This window comes from Triturus cristatus, chromosome 3_1, assembly GCF_964204655.1.
Source record: "Triturus cristatus chromosome 3_1, aTriCri1.1, whole genome shotgun sequence".
NCBI classification, from domain to species: Eukaryota; Metazoa; Chordata; class Amphibia; order Caudata; family Salamandridae; genus Triturus; species Triturus cristatus.
The window spans coordinates 207,413,755-207,431,742 of record NC_140583.1 but is presented as its reverse complement, the minus strand read 5'-3'; the positions used below and the strand labels follow the sequence as shown (position 1 = coordinate 207,431,742).

Below are 17,988 nucleotides of genomic sequence, written 5' to 3'. Positions count from 1 at the left end.
CAGCCTACCGTCGATACCGAAACCCCATCCCCGGCACCAAAGAAGAAACCACTGTCTTCATCCGCACCGACACCTGGTTCCACATCGGCGCCTTCGGCACCGAAATCCAATGGTACAGACGTCTCGGCTCTGAAAAAATCGTCTGAACCAGCCAAACAACTGGTTCCAAAGACCACTGACGCTCAATCTTCCAACCCCCAAAAAACATCGGAACCAAACAAGCAACCGGCTCCGAAGACCACTGGCGCTTAACCTTCGGATCCAAAAAAATCAACGGAACCAAAGAAACAACCGGTTCCGAAGACCCCAACAGAACCCAGGAAAACTCCCGATTCCAAGCCTAAGGAGCAGAAAACCACTCCAAAACTTGTGCCACAGAAACAATCGGACCCGAAAAAATTGGCACCGAAACAACACACTCCTGAGGAGGAGATTTTTCGGCCTGATCCAACCCAAAAAACGCTTGAAATAGACCTAAAGACAGGTCAACTTATGCTTAGTCCTTCCAAGAAAATGGACAAACCTGTACCAGCTCCACGCCCAAAGAAGAGAGACATTGCCACTTCTCCTTTGAAAATGCCTTCTCCACCTCCACCACATCTCTCCTATCCCATCTCCAGTACCCTCACAATCTCCTCCACCACAGGATGATTGATGACCCTTTAGTGGAACCTAGTCACCCTAACACCCCAGAGGACCCATGGGAAGATTATGGCACACCCGATGTTCCTAATGCACCATAAGATGATATCTACCCATCTAGACCATCCCCTCAAGAGGACACTATAAGGTTAACTCAGCTCATACACAGAGCTGCAGAATATCATGGTGTGAATTTGCACACAGACCCTGTAGAAAAAGATTTCCTCATGGACATTTTTGCACCATCTCAAAGGTCCATTTCCATTCTCCCAATGTTAAAAGGGGTAATCAAACACGCTCCTGAAGTGTTTAAAGACACTGTAAGGGCCAGAGCCATTAACCCAAAGGGTGGAAAAGAAGTAAAAGTCTGCCCCAGCTGACCCGGTTTATATTAAAGGGCAACTACCCTTGGATTCCTTAGTAGTCTTCAATGCCAGGAAAAGGGCTAACTCCCAAACCACAGGAGATGTTCCACCTCCTGAAAAGGAGTCAAAACTGTTGGACGCATCTGGTAAAAGAACAGCGTCCCAAGCAGCCAACATATGGAGAATTGCCAAAACACAGGCTTTGCTGGCTAGGTACGATAGGGCACACTATGACAAGCTAGAGACCCTACTACAACACTTTCCTGATCAATATAAAACAAGAGCCAATGATCTCACCCAGGAAGGCAAACTCAAAACTAATACCTCCATTCGTTGCGCTCTGGATGCTGCAGACACAGCATTCGGAGCTATTAATACCAGTGTCCTATTACGCAGACATGCGTGGCTACGCATTCCAGGCTTCAAACCCGAAGTTCAAACTACCATATTTACCCAACCGTTTGACCAGGAACACTTATTTGGGCCTAGTGTAGATTCATCTTTGGAGAAGATGAAAAAAGATACTGACACTGCCAAATCAATGGGAGATTTCTAATTGCAAGCTCCCAGAAGTTCCTTTTGTCGCTCCTCTTATAGGGGCACCTCTAGAGGCTTTACCACTGACAACCCCTCCACTTCCTACAAGAGTCCCACCCAGACCTCATCTACCAGAGGCTATTACAGAGGAGGCTACAGGGGCAATAACAACAAGGGTAGAGGCAAAACTACCAATACTCGCACTGCCTCCACCCCCAAACAGTGACTTCCCTCCACTCCCCCCAGACCACTCTACTCTGGTCGGGGGAAGATTGCTACAGTTCCTACCTGTCTGGAACACCATTACCACGGACAGGTGGGTGAGACAAATCAGCCAATCCGGTTATTGCCTAGAACTCACTTCAACTCCCCCAAACATACCACCCAAACAGTGCCCAATGTCAACAGAGCACTTAATGCTCTTAAAACAAGAGGTGCTTTCCCTCCTACAAAAACATGCAATAGAACCAGTTCCTCTGCATCACCAAAACACAGGGGTTTACTCCCTGCAATTTCTCATTCCAAAGAAGGACGGAACTCTGAGACCCATCTTGGACCTCAGACCATTAAGCCTCTACATACAATCAAACCACTTTCATATGATTACTCTTCAACAGGTCCTTCCTCTACTCAAACAAGGCGACTTCCTTGCCACCTTAGATCTCAAGGACGCCTACTTCCACATTCCCATTCACCCTGCTCACAGGAAATCTCTCCGGTTTGATGTAGACGGTCAGCATTACCAGTTTAAGGTTCTCCCATTTTTAGTCACCACAGCACCCAGAGTCTTCACAAAATGACTGGCAGTGGTAGCAGCCCACTTAAGAAGACAACAAATTCATGTCTTCCCATATTTGGACGACTGGCTCATAAAAGCCAAGTCGCATACCCAGTGTGTAAATCTCACACACACTGCAATCCAACTACTTCATGACTTAGGGTTTACCATAAACCTCACAAAGTCTCCCCTCCAACCGTCCCACATCCACAATAGACACCTCAAAAAGCCTTGCATATCCCAGTCCAGACAGGATAGCAAGCATGCAAACCCTTAAAACAAAATTCCAGCCGCAACACTCACTTCCAGCTCGAGTGTTCATGCAACTAATAGGAATGATGGCCTCTTGTATATTCATAGTACCTCATGCAAGACTCTAGATGTGCCCCTTACAGGAATGCTTGGCACGTCAGTGGAACCAAGCTCAAGGTCAGCTAAAAGATCTGGTGTTGGTGGACTGCCCCACACATCGCTCTCTACAGTGGTGGAACACCCAAAACCTTTCCAAAGGGCGACCGTTCCTGGAGCCAGTCCACAGATTGTGCTAACAGCAGACGCATCGCTCACTGGCTGGGAGCTTATCTACTTCATCATACCATACAGGGCACATAGACACCTCAGCAAAAGCTACTCCACATCAACCATTTGGAGTTACTAGCAATTTTTCTGGCATTAAAAACATTACAGAAACAGATATCAGGCAAAGCTGTCTTAGTCCGCACAGACAATATGACAGCAATGTCTATTTACAAAAACAGGGGGAGACGCACTCTCTGCAGCTCTCTCAACTAGCATACAGCATATGGAGGTAGGCTATTTCTCAAAACATGTTCCTTTTAGCCCAACGTCTTCCAGGAATTCAAAATCACATGTCAGATCTGTAAAGTCGTCCTACACAACAGATTCACGTGTGGGAACTTCATCCACAAGTTCTTCAACCGTTTTTCCAAATGTGGGGGCAGCCAGAGATAGATCTCTTCGCCACACATTGCAACACAAAATGCCCAAGCTTCGCCGCCAGATATCCACAACCATTGTCCAAAGGCAATGTGATATGGATAAATTGTTCAGGCAGATTTGCATATGCTTTTCCGCCTCTACCACTCATTCCATTAGTGGTGCGCAAGCTGCAACAACAGTCACTAACACTGATCCTAGTTGCTCCAACATGGGCCAGACAACCATGGTATACAACATTGCTGGAACTATCAGTAGTCCCGCACCAAAAACTACACCTCTCCCCACAGCTCTTAACACAGAACAATGGAGTGATCAGACATCCAGATCCAGCACAGCTCAACCTCGCGATCTGGCTCCTGAAGTCCAAGAATTTGGTTACCTCAATCTTACACCTGATTGTATGAACGTTATCAAAGAGGCAAGACGCCCCACCACTAGAGCCTGCTATGCAGCTAAGTGGAAAAGATTTGTTATATACTGTAACAACAACACCATCAATCCTTTAGATGCCTCCACTCAACACATCATATATTACCTGCTGCATCTTCAAAGATGTAATCTAGCATACACATCAATTAGTTTACATCTCGCTGCCATAGCAGCTTACATACTAAACAGACAACATCTGTCATTGTTCAGGGTACCTGCCATTAAAGCATTTATGGAAGGCCTCAAAAGAATAATTCCTCCCAGGGTACCACCCTCGCTAGTGTGGAATCTAAACATTGTCCTCACAAGACTAATAGGTCCTCCATTCGAACCGTTGCATAAATGCAAGCTACAATTTCTTACATGGAAAGTTGCTTTCCTTGTGGCCATTACATCTCTTAGAAGAGTCGGTGAGCTACAGGCACTAACTATTCAAGAACCATTTTTACAACTCCATCATAACAAAGTGGTTCTCGGGACAAATCTCAAATTCCTTCCTAAAGTTATTTCTCCCTTCCATCTGAACCAATCTGTTGAGTTGCCAGTGTTCTTCTCGCAAACCACAAGCGGTAGCAGAAAGAGCTCTTCATACACTAGACGTAAAAAGAGCACTCCTTTACTATATTGACAGAACAAAACCTTTTTGCAAAACAAAACAACTTTTTGTATCCTTCTCACCACCACATAAAGGCAATCCCATATCAAAGTCTGGGATTGCAAGGTGGATTGTCAAATGTATACAAATTTGCTATCATAGAGCAAAACGTACACTATCTATTCCCCCTAAAGCGCACTCTACCCGCAAAATAGGGGCTTCAATGGCATTTTTAGGGAACATTCCCTTAGATAATATCTGCAAAGCGGCTACATGGTCTACACCGCACACATTCACAAAATACTATTGTGTAGATGTTTAGGCAAAACAACAAGCTAGTGTGGGCCAGGCTGTACTCAAAACACTATTTCAAACTACTGCAACAAATACTGGTGGTCGCCGCTAAGGAGGAGTACTGCTATGCAATCTATGCACAGTGTGTGATCTGCAGCTCATATGCCTCAAACGGAAAATGCTACTTACCAGTATGCATCTGTTCTTGACATGTAGAGCTGCAGATTCCCACCCGCCTCCCTTTATATGTTCCAGTATTATCTTAATTAGATGAACATACATGTGCATCGATTTCTGTTACTTACAAAACTCCCTCATTTCCCTTCTTGGCGAAAAAATAATCTGAAGATGGCGTCGCTGCACATGCTCACTATTGTCCAAAGGAGGAGTCACCTATCTTGTGACTTCCAAAGACTTATTCCAATACAACAACAAAGTGCAAACATCCGGGCCCAACACCAGATGGCGATCTGTGCACAGTGTGTGACTCTGCAGCTCTACATGCCAAGAACAGATGCATACTGGTAAGTAGCATTTTCCTTTTAATTGTAATCTAGGGTGATTTTAAGAAATGTGTTTTTCACGATTATAGACTGATGAATAAGTAGCATATAAACCCTGAATGAAATGGTGTGGCAGTATAATAGGCACACTTGGGCAGTAATTGGTCAAATCATGGACTATGAGACATAATATAGTATATTCAATAATGATGTGTGCCCACTTGGGCTTGATTAATTGCTTTATAGTTAAAGGTTTTTAAATTAACTTTTAAAAATATTAATTTATCGGAAGCTCACATGGGCTAAAGTTAGTGAAAAATGAATGCACTATTCTATATGATTCATATAGGAATAACTATATAAAATAATGAGTCATTGTTAGCTGGATAGTTAAAATGCCACTTTATGGATCGAAAATGTTGCTAAAACTACAAGTCTGTTTTCACTATCCATGGTGGTAGTTTTGCATGTAACATGAAACGAGCACGAATCAAACTTTAAAAAATGGCCGGTCCCACTACCTCGGTATTGGTGAGCAAGGCAGCAGTGCTGCAGAAACACGTTTGATGGAGGCCAAATAAAGATTATATTTCAACTGCACAAGGCATCGTCATCCTCTATTATTCCTGGTTGTGAGGAGTTGTGTAGAAAAATATATATATCTATCTCCAACACAATTGTCCGGTAGTGGAGGGCTTCAGACATGTGGCGGTCATGCGCAGGTGCCGGGTACCGGCTACCGACATAATTACAAACCGTGTACTTTCCAGTTCTAGAAAAGACAGCGCAGGACACTCTAAGATGCTTGATGCTTTTTTAATGCATTTTCGAAAGCCTCCTACCGACGCATTTCGCCAATTACGGCTTGGTCACGGTAAAGCAAGCGTTGTTCTACTTCCGTTTACATACTAGTGTGATTAACATTGAAAGTGGACCATGTCAAATGCTTGTAACAAGTTAGTAGGCGCCATCTTGTAATGGTGTTTCATCTTATTCATTATTCAGTGTGAATATTTCATACAAAACTCATGCCATAATGATATGATAAATACAATTATATATAAAAGAGGTCACCCATAGTACTCCAATATAAAGTGCCAATGCAGTCAATAAATGTATAATTGAACCTTCAATTTCCGCTGTGTCTAATTATAATAGAACCATCGCAAATGCAAATACAATTCTGTCATAATAAATTGCATACGAAGAAATTCACCCTGGGTATTCAAGATATAAAACGCCAGTGCAATTTCAAATAATAATGATATTGGACACTCTACATCATTCCAGCGTAATGGTGGTGAATACATTTGTGCAAAATCTTTCAACTGCTGCGACATCCATTTTTGATATAAGCAGCTCAAAAACAAATGTGATTTTGTCCATATAGAATATCATATGCCAGGTGATATTCAATGGTTTCTGTCCTTCATTGTGCACTTACGAAATGAGTCTTGCCCTAGTGGGCGTGCTTTATGACATCTTGAATGTTCATGTGTACATTAAAGTCCAGCCCAAGTGGGCATATAAGCATATAAAATACAAGAGCATACAATGCATGACACTTATCTCCATTGGAAGTTTTTACTTCTTTGTGCCTTACTCTTCCTTGTTACAGTTGTCTCCAATAAATACATGGTCCTATTTACAACAAAGGAAAAATAATAATGTGTTGAAAAAAATATATAAACCATCTAAAAATCCTATGTACAATTAAAAAACAATTCATTTTAAATCGATTTAGTATGAAAAGATTAATGTATGTCACAATCTCACACCTGGTACCTTTCATCTTCCACCGAAATATAAAATTCACCTAAGTGCACAGCTAGTTCTTCACTGAAGTTTAAACACACAGGGTATAATGTTTCAAAATCTATGATGTATTTAGATTCTAAAATTCTTAATTGACGCTCTCTGTCGCCTCCCCTCTCCTGTGGTACTGCCGCATCTAGAATTATATATGATAAGAGTTTGTCATTCTGGCCATGAAATGCTTTAAAATGACGAGCCACAGGATATTGCTCATTATTGTGGCGAATTGCTCTTTTATGTTCTAACACTCTCTTTCGTGCTCTGTGTATCGTGCTGCCTATGTAAAAAAATGTACATGGGTATATCAGGCAATATACACAGTACTCTGTATTGCAATCAAAGGTCTTTTATTTTACACAATTGCTGCTGCCCACACAGGCCTTGCAGTGCATACAACATGCAAATCCCCTTGGGTTTTGACGAGGGTTACTTGGTGGCAAAGATGTTATAGCATTCTGACTTAATTCATCTTTAAGGGATCTCCCTTTCCTAAACGTTATTTGTGGAGTTTCATTCAAACATTTTTCCAAAACGGCATCTGTTTTTAACCTCTTCGATGACGGAACGGTTCCGTCATGCACGCCGGTTGGGCTGTGCTTATGACGGAACCGTTCCGTCATGGCCCCGCCCGCGCTCAGATCTTTCAGCACTGCGCGGGAATCCGCGCAGCGCTGAAGAGGTTAAAATGGGCCAATTCTGGTTTATCTTCCTTACTTTGTATGCTTGGCTGGAATATGTGGTTATGAATCTTATTGTATTTTCCGCCCCAGCATCCTCCTCTTGTTTAGGGTTTAATAGTTCTGATCTTTCTAGTTTGTCAACTTTTTCGACCGCCTTAAGAATTACTTTTTGTGTATATCCTCAGGCAGCAAATCTTTTACACATTAATGACTTCTCTTTCCTAAATTCTTCATTCGTACTGCTATTCCTGTTGGCTCGTATAAGTTCCCCGGAAGGTATACTTTGGATAAGATAAAATGAAACACCATTACAAGATGGTGCCTACTAACTTGTTACAAGCATTTGACATGGTCCACTTTCTATGTTAATCACACTAGTATGCAAACGGAAGTAAAATAATGCTAGCTTTACTGCGACCAAGCCGTAATTGGCGAAACGCATTGGTAGGAGACTTTTCGAAAATGCATTAAAAAAGCATCAAGCATCTTGGAGTGTCCTGCGCTGTCTTTTCTAGAATTGGAAAGTACACTGTATGTGTGTGTATATATATATATATGTATATATATATATATATGTATATATATATATATATATGTATGTATATATCCATGTACACATATATATTTATATATATATTATTTTTTTAACAAGATTACAGGGCGTGCCGGATTCTAACGTTTGCCCGAAAATTTGATGCAACAAGGAAAAGAATGGCGCAGGGTACAACTAATACCAAAAAAAACAATAGAGAGAGTGAGGGTAATGAGGATCCCGAACCCCCGGTCTGGTTGTGAGTCTAAAACAAAGGAGGGAGAGAGATGCAGTCGAAAAAGATTCAATCGAAAAGAAGGGGGAGAGATAGAGAAAGGAATAATTCAGGGCAAAAGAATTTCCTATTTGGAAAAAGACCCATCACTCACCAACCTGGTTGGTGACATGCTTCATCATCTGGGTCCCACCCTGACCGCCGAATGCCGTCAGGGTGTGCTTCGACGCCTGGAATTCCAGCGGAGCGGGTTTTCGTGTGTGTAGGTGAGTGAAAACGTGAATGATGAAAAATAAAAGTGATATATTAAAAGTGTCAGCGGTGTGCTTCCTAATAATTTAATATGAAGCCACTTGGCACGATTAAAACCTATGAATAGATATCGTAACTGGTATTAATGGCCAGTGATATCAGTGTTGGTATGTGTGTGTGGTCAACATGTTTCAACCTTTCTAGTAATTCTTAGGTTTTCGTCAGGACCAGGAATTTGAGGAACGGGGGGGTCTGCACTCGCTAAAGCGCACCCACACCCTGAACCTCTGTGTACTACACCTTTATTAGAGAGTAGTTTGTTGTGCCTTCAAGCCGTTCTTGAAGGATGATTCGGATCTGTAAAAGTAAAATCCGAAAAAAGAAACTTTCTATTGGAATTATTCCCATTAACTCTCCACGCTCACTTATTATGGTATGCGACATGCAATGTGAGTTGTTGCATGCAATCTATTGTGGGTTGTTGAGGGTGGTTTTTGCATGTCTCAATCCATGTATAGGGCATGCATTGTTGATTTGGCGAAAAGAATTATTATTAATATTCTCGCATCACGTGCATTAGTTGTGCCGGTCTGTTGGCAATACAAGAAGGGCATACATGATAATTCACACTGCTATCAAACATTTCTAGTGCAGTGCGCGTATATTTGTAAAAGTTTAGACAGAGACAAACAAATAAAGAGCACTCAAGGACTCATGTTAAAAAGGCTAAATATAAAGCCTCATGGCTCCCGTGGGGAGCGTGGGCTCTGAACCATTGCTGTGATAGAAAAGGAAACAACATTTTCAGCTTGATTTGTCTTACCTTGATCTTGTGAGGCCTTTCTATAGTTGGAGTAGGGATACACTTACGTTCTCTCACCGGTACGCCCGTTTACACACCTACTTCGGGGTCCCACAGTTACCGAATGCTGGCGCCGTGTCTATCACGGTCGGTATTTAAGAGAAAATGCTTCCGCCCTTGTGACTTGGGGTGTGGTTTAATTGGGTCATAGGGATCAAGGTAAAATTCTGTATTTTGTGAAAAGTGATAAGGGTTCTGCAATAAAGAGGTGTTTATTTGCAGATGTTTGCTGAGTCATAGGGCTCAGCTTAAAATTCAGTAACCCGTGTAAATAATAAGGGTTCTGCAGTAAAGAGGTATATTGCAGAGAAAAGGTAACAATGGATTCTGATTGAAACCTTGGTGTGTGTTATAACAATAAACTGAGAAGAAGAGATAACAGAGACCAAATTCATCTACTAAGTACTGAGTTCCATGTTATATTGTCGTTCAGCCCTGTTATGTGGGTTGACAGACGGTACACCCATCTTTGTTCCTTTTCAAAGAGTGTATTCTGACTTTCGACAGATTCAATAACAGTCCAAATCATATCATTTGGAGTGTGGTTATTGCTGATAAAATGTTCAGTCAATTTAGTAGTCGCTTTCTTGCATCGGATAGTACTACGAGGCTCTGTTATGCGTTGTTTAACTTTACGAGTGGTCATGCCTACATAATGTAGATAACAGGGGCATGTTATGAGGTAGACTACATTGCAACTGTTGCAATTGGTATGGTTTTTTTGTGTCGAGATCTTGTTGTTTTCCAGTGTCAGTGTTTTGGTGTGTGTAGTGAGGTGACATACTGAGCAGTTCCCACAGGGATAGTGACCTGTAACTTTCGGTAGTCCCCAAAAGGTCAGGACTGTGGCTGCATCAACTGCAGTGATTTTCTTCGGTCGAGTGTTAACCAGTGAGTCCTTTAGACTTCTTGCTCGTTTGTTTGAGAATAAAGGCTTCTCCCATTGCAGATTGCCAGTGTTTAGGATTGACCATCTTTTTCTGATGGTGTTCGTCACCTGATTCGACATAATATTATAGGTTGTCACACAGGTGAGAGGTGGTTTGTGTGTCGGTCTACTGGTTTCTTCTAATAGGGCATCTCGGGGTTGGTTTCTCGCCCGTTTTTGGCCCTTGTCCAAGATATGCTGAGGGTAACCTCTTTCTGAAAGCTTTTTGGAGAGAGAAGAGGCCTGTGTTTTGTAGTCTGTCAGTTTGCTACAGTTCCTTCTTAATCGAAGGAACTGGCCATAGGGTAGATTTTCCTTTAGTGCTCTCGGGTGAAAGCTATCATATTGTAGTAGATTGTTTTTGGATGTTGGCTTGGTATAAGTTTTTGTTTCAAGTTTGTTGTTTTCATTGTGGATTTCCACATCTAAAAATATCATAGTGGTTTTATCAATGCTGTGTGTAAATTTTAGATGGGGGTCACAGGTGTTGAGCCAAAAGATGAAATCTTGCAATGTTGTCATTGGGCCTTGCCAGATTGCCAGTACATCATCTATATACCTTCGCCAAAGTTTGAGGTACTTGGAGAAGGGTCTGTTAGCCCCGAGAATAAATTGTTCCTCAAAATCAAAAACATAGAGGCCCGCTACACTAGGAGCAAAAATGCTCCCCATAGATGTACTTCCTGTTTGGAGGTAAAGTTGACCTTCAAATTCAAAGTAATTCTTCATTAGGGCGAGTTCTGCGCATTTGAGGACAAAATCTCTTGGGACATTATGGTCCCAAGTGGCGTTCTCCAGGGCTTTTGCTAAGACTGCCAATGTAGCCTCTTGAGGGATATTAGTATACAGGCTTTCTATGTCGAAACTGACAAGGCTAGATTCTTCATTAGTCTCGATGTCTTTTAATACATTGAGGACATCTTTGGTGTCTCTCAGATATGTGGAAGTCTTCTGTATCATGGGTTTGTTGAAGAAGTCACTATATTTAGAAAGGGGTTGGAGGACAGAGCCTATCCCAGTTACAATGGGTCTGCCTGGTGGCGGAGATTTATTTTTGTGCATCTTAGGAAGTACATAAAAGTAAGGTATTTTACCTTCATTGCTGGTTAGGAAATTAGCCTCCTGTTTGCATATACACCCTCTTTCCTCGGCGCTGTTGACAAGATTTGAAATTTCTTGTTTCAGTGCAACAGTAGGGTCTGAGGTGAGGGGTTTATAATTGCTATGATCTTCTAGGAGTCTCCTACACTCAGCCTGATAGGATGTTTTGTCCATTATGACTATCCCACCTCCTTTATCGGCAGGTTTTATGACGATGGTGTCGTCATTACGGAGCGCTATTAGGGATTCCTGTTCAGTTTTAGTCATATTCATAAAAGGTTTTTTTGGGGAAAGTTTTTCTATGCCATTGTAGACCGCCTATTCGAAAGTTAGAACCTCAGGATGAGTAGTATGGGGAGGTGGAATGAAAGTAGATTTTTCTAAAACCAGTCACATTAGGATTAGTACTGATGGACGTTGCGTCAACTTCTTCCTTTTCAAAAAGGCTTTTAATCTCAATTTTCTAAAGAAACCTGCTAATTCTGCATGCAACTTGAATCTATCAAGGCTAGGGGTCGGTACGAACCCCAATCCTTTGTTTAGAACACTTTGCTCGGACTCAGTCAGGTTTCTAGAGGACAGGTTAGTTACTAACTCTTGCTTGTTCCTAGGCCCTGCCCCATCGTTTTGCTCCTGTTATTTTTGCCTACACTGTCGTCGTCCTCCCAGTGCACTTGTGTGTTCCCTCTCCGTCTTCCTCTCCCTCTCCTCTCTAAAAAAGGAGGCCTGAAGGTGTTTTGTGGGAAAAACGGTTGTTGAAAAGGGGGTTGCCAACCATACATTGGGTAGTGCTGTGGGGGAGGAGGGGAGGGATTTTGGTAGGGATTCATTTTGTAATTAGTGTTGGGCCACTGGTTTTGTCCTCTGCCTCGTCCTCTTTGTCTCCCTCTTCTACTTCCGGAACTGGAGTCACTGCTCATGGAAGAATCATCACTGGATTGATCCGTGTTCCTGTCTTGTTTTAACTAGCTACATAGTCTGGGTCAGAGTAGGGGTATGCTTTTATATAAGAGAATTTTTTAAGATCTTTATGAAACTTCTGTATTTTTTGTTGTGTGAGATCCTTATTGATTTCCTCTAGTTTCTTTTTATACCCTGTAATGGTGGTTTTTATGTGATTTTCAGTGAGTTGTATTTCAACCATTAAGGCTTCAGATAGTCTGACTGCAGTTTTTATAATGAGCACTAGCCAGTCTTGTGTGCAGTGCCAGGCTATCTGAGCCCAATCCTTTATTGCAGAACCCTTATCACTTGAGTCCTTGAGCGCTCTTTATTTGTTTGTCTCTGTCTAAACTTTTACAAATATACGCGCACTGCACTAGAAATGTTTGATAGCAGTGTGAATCAGCACGTATGCCCTTCTTGTATTGCCAACAGACAGGCACAACTAATGCACGTGATGCGAGAATATTAATAATAATTATTTTCGCCAAATCAACAATGCATGCCCTATACATGGATTGAGACATGCAAAAACCACCCTCAACAACCCACAATAGATTGCATTCAACAACTCACATTGCATGTCGCATACCATAATAAGTGAGCGTGGAGAGTTAATGGGAATAATTCCAATAGAAAGTTTCTTTTTTCGGATTTTACTTTTACAGATCCGAATCATCCTTTAAGAACGGCTTGAAGGCACAACAAACTATTCTCTAATAAAGGTGTAGTACACAGAGGTTCAGGGTGTGGGTGCACCTTAGCGAGTGCAGACCCCCCGTTCCTCAAATTCTTGGTCCTGACAAAAACCTAAGAATTACTAGAAAGGTTGAAACATGTTGACCACACACACATACCAACACTGATATCACTGGCCATTAATACCAGTTACGATATCTATTCACATGTTTTAATCGTGCCAAGTGACTTCATATTAAATTATTAGGAAGCACACCGCTGACACTTTTAATATATCACTTTTATTTTTCATCATTCACGTTTTCACTCACCTACACACACGAAAAGCAGCTCCGCTGGAATTCCAGGCGTCGAAGCACACCCTGACGGCATTCGGCGGTCAGGGTGGGACCCAGATGATGAAGCATGTCACCAACCAGGTTGGTGAGTGAGGGGTCTTTTTCCAAATAGGAAATTCTTTTTCCCTGAATTATTCCTTTCTCGATCTTTCCCCCTTCTTTTCGATTGAATCTTTTTCGACTGCATCTCTCTCCCTCCTTTACAACTAATACCACCAACAGAGACGCTTCCGAATAAGAAGCTGAAATATCAAAAGGAGAACAAACAACAAACTTGAGAGAAGGGGAGAGATCCATAGTCTCCTTTTTTTCATGAGTACCAAGTCATCAAAGAAACACGAAAGAGGCCCCCGCAAAGAACACACCCTCCACAACAAACTAAAGAACTAAAAGGAAAGGCAAAACAAGGAGGGGCAAGAGGGGAAGGAACATCGGTAGCATTACCAAGAGTTACACGGAGCAGAGGCAGGAGAGGCAAATGGTAATGGATATTGAGGACAACACAGTTATTAAAACCTCTCAGATAGACTACTGAACCAAGAAGAAATAACAGTTCTAAAGAGGGGCCTAACATTTTGTCCGACTGCCGATTTTGATATGATACAAACAAGAATTGACTTGTTCAAATACATAAGAAAACTAAAACTTCAAAAAATCTTTATATTGCATCCAAGGATGGTAAACACCGGGGAAAAACAACGTGACGGAGTGAATGATTCAGAGGAATTACTTGGAAATGATCTGGAGACCCTATTGGCCCTACGGTCCATGGCACAAACACAAACAGAAGAAATCAACAATACAGCAACGGGTCTGGAAGCTGCGGGGGTAATTCAAATAAGGAATCCCAGCAATTTGAAACGGAAATCAAAGATGCTTCCAAACACCCCACATGATGCCATCAATGTGTTCAATGAGGCCATACATATGGATTTACAAAAATGGATAAAACCATCATATGAAGACAACAAGAGTCGTTCCAATATCACCAGATGTAACGCCCTGAACGTCTCAGGATCGTTTAACAGACACGACAATGAGGACGCAACCACTAGTGAAGGGTTAGTTGTTTTAATGAAGGCAAATATAATACAAAGAATAAACAAAAGTTATAGTCACTGGAATCCTCCAGGCTAAGTACGTTACCAGCCCACAGCACGGATGGTCCTAACCGTCCTCTGCATATACGCCGGTCCCGGCGTATGCCAACAGAGGGCAGAAATGAAATGGCCGACAATGCCAATCGGTAGGCTGTGAGGGGCACGAAGAGTGTTGGGGAGAATCGAGGAGTCAGGGAAACACCCAGCCGGGGTCTCTACCTGAAGGGAGCAGCCGCTCAACCTCTTCCTCAGACTGCACCGGGACGCGGAGTCACCTCCTGGTGATGCGTCACCGATACCCCAATCACAAGCAAGAAGACTGAACCGAGAGCAGCCGCTCGATCGATCCTGTGGACTTCCGAGTCTGTAACGCGGCAAACACCTCCTGGTGTGCGTTACAGCTGGCAGTCCCTGTGTCTCTGGTCGGGCTGGGAGTTACGACTCCAACCAGCAAAAGCGCCACTGCGCTTGGACTCAGCCGAGTCAAAAAGCGAAGCTCAATGGTTGACCGGTAGAGCTTCCGGGTCCTTCACAGGTGACGATGGGGCAAGACACGGCCCAGGGAGTAACGACTCGACCTACCTCCGTTCTTGCCTTACTGGAGCACCACTCCGGAACACTGCTCTTCACGAAGCAGGTACGTCGGTGTGAACACAATATCCGACAGCGTTGTACCTCCCGGTTCCTCCCTTTATAGGGAGTGTTTTCCTTGAGTTATGTAACAGCTCTCCTGTTTACATAAGGGCGTGTTTCCTTGAGTTATGTAACAGCTCTCCTGTTTACATAAGGGCGTGTTTCCCTTGAGTTATGTAACAGCTCTCCTGTTTACATAAGAGCGTGTTTTCCTTGAGTTATGTAACAGCTCTCCTGTTTACATAAGGGCGTGTTTCCCTTGAGTTATGTAACAGCTCTCCTGTTTACATAACCTCTCAACCGCTAAGCATCCTGGGAGATGTAGTCCATTTTTGCCGGTTACCGTTTTCCTCCCCTCGTATGACAGGAATTCTTGACAGTACATCCTCCCTCTCAGCGGCTCCCCACGGGTCCAGCGCTGGCAGGAAAACGCCGATGGAACAAGGAGACCAAGCGCGGAGCATGAACCCCTTCAGCCGGTTCCCATGAATGCTCCTCCGGGCCATAGCCTTTCCACGCAACCAGGTACCACAGCTTCCCCCTGCGCCATTTGGACGCCCGTATGCCCGACACTTCATACTCCACCTCCGACTCCACGCATACCGGCCGAGGTGTCCCAGACGGCTTGGAGGGTGCTGGTTTGAGCAATGATACATGAAAGACAGGGTGTATCCGCAATGACTGGGACAAGCACACCTTCACGTTCACGGGACCCATACACTTGGTAATTCGATAGGGGCCCATGTACTTGGGATGGAACACACTGTTCTTTCGAAACCTCATGTTTCTTGTGGATATCCAGACGTAGTCTCCAGTGCGGTACAGTGGCCCGGGCCTTCTCTTCCTATCTGCCGCAGCCTTGTATCTTCTCTTGGCCTCTATTAGGACAGCCCTTGAGCGCATCAATGTGTCTTTTATGTGTGCCACCCTGTCCGCTGTGGCGGGAATCCTGTCCTCTCTGAACGGATGTAGAAATGGCAAGAACCTGGGATGTTGGCCATAGTTGCTATAGAACGGAGAGGACTGTGTGGAGCTGTGAGTGGCGTTGTTATAGGCTATCTCTGCAACCCATAGCAAGTCGACCCATTCTTCCCTGCCCTGGTCCACAAAACATCGCAGATACTGTTTGAGCGTTTGGTTCAGGCGCTCGGTTTGGCCGTCCGTTTGAGGGTGGTAGCTGGTGGACAGGGCGGTCTTAACATGCAGCGCAGTGCACCAAGTCTTCCAGAATTGCGCAGTAAACTGCGACCCCCGGTCCGACACGATCACCCCAGGTAATCCATGCAGTCGTACCACATTCTTTAGGAGTAGTGACGCCAATTCCCCGGCCGTAGGGACTCTCTTGCAGGGGATGAAGTGCCCCATTTTCGTCAAGTAATCCACCACCACCAGTATTGCCGTCATCCCCTGGTCTACCGGTAGGCCCACCACGAAGTCCAGTGATATGCTATCCCATGGTCTATCCGGGGTTGGAAGTGGATGTAAGAGCCCTTGGGTTCGGCCATGGTCGGCCTTCATGGTAGCACACGTAGGACACTCCTGTCCCCACCTCCTGACATCCACTCTCATGGTTGGCCACCAGAAATGCCGTCCCATGCTAGCCACCGTTTTTTCAAAGCCCAAATGACCTGCGCATGGAGAGTCATGGCACCAGATGAATGCTTGTTTCCTTAGCCTAGGCGTGGGTATCAATAGGCACCTGCCCTTCAGGGGTATCCCGTCCTTCAGCTGCCATTCTCTGTGACTGAGGAGCCACCTCCGCCATGCGAATGACCTGATCCCTCTCTTTATTCCCCTCAGGAAAGTATCCGGTTGGATAACCCCCAATACCATCCTCGGGGAAATGATGGAACGCTCGGTCGCAGGCAATGGTTCCTTAACTGCAGATTGACGGGACAGGGCGTCCGCCTTTCGGTTTTCCGTCCCCGGCCGATATGTGATGCGGAAGTTGAACCCCGCAAAGAAGATCATCCACCGTAGCTGCCTGGGAGAAAGGTGTCTAGTGGCCGTCATGAACTGTAGGTTCCGATGGTCCGTGTACACCGATACCACATGTCTTGCCCCCATCAACCAATGCCTCCATTCGGTGAAGGCGTCCTTGATTGCGAGAAGCTCCTTCTCCGCAATATGGTAGTTGCGTTCGGCGTCGTTGAGTTTGCGGGACATGTACGCAACGGGATGAAGCACCCCTGTGTCGTGGTTGCGTTGGGACAAGATAGCCCCCAGCGCCACATCCGACGCGTCCGCTTCCACCACGTAGGGGAGATCCGGATCGGGGTGAGCCAACACCGGCGCCTTACCAAAGGCGCTTTTCAGGGCCTCAAAGGCTTTGTTCGCTTCAGGGGACCAGACAAACTCCTTGGACTTCCTCAGTAGCTGTGTGATTGGGGCCACCACTCCTGAAAATCCATCTATGAACCGCCTGTAAAAGTTGCCGAAGCCAATGAAACTTTGGACGTCCTTCACGCTTTGGGGCACCGGCCATTCTTTCACCGCCTTGATCTTTCGTTCTGCCATCTCCTGTCCCTCCGGACTCAGCATCACTCCGAGGAATTCCACGGATGTGACGTGGAAGTCACACTTGCTGAGTTTACAAAACAGCATGTTTTCCCTCAGCTTTTGGAGCACAGCTTTGACGTGGTGTACGTGCTCCTCCACACTGGACGAATAGATGAGGATGTCGTCGATATATACGACCACGTAGATATCCAACTCCTCTCTGAATACCTCATTCAAAAAGTACTGAAAGGCTGCCGGGGCGTTGCACA

General features: G+C 44.2%; 1 protein-coding gene and 1 pseudogene across 3 annotated transcripts in view; both read left to right on the top strand.

Moving 5' to 3' along the window:
• LOC146859932 (uncharacterized) overlaps positions 1-17,988 on the top strand; it is a 253,741-nt gene that overhangs the window by 119,170 nt on the left and 116,583 nt on the right. The window lies entirely within an intron of this gene.
• Positions 648-1,770, top strand: LOC146859933 (uncharacterized; annotated as a pseudogene).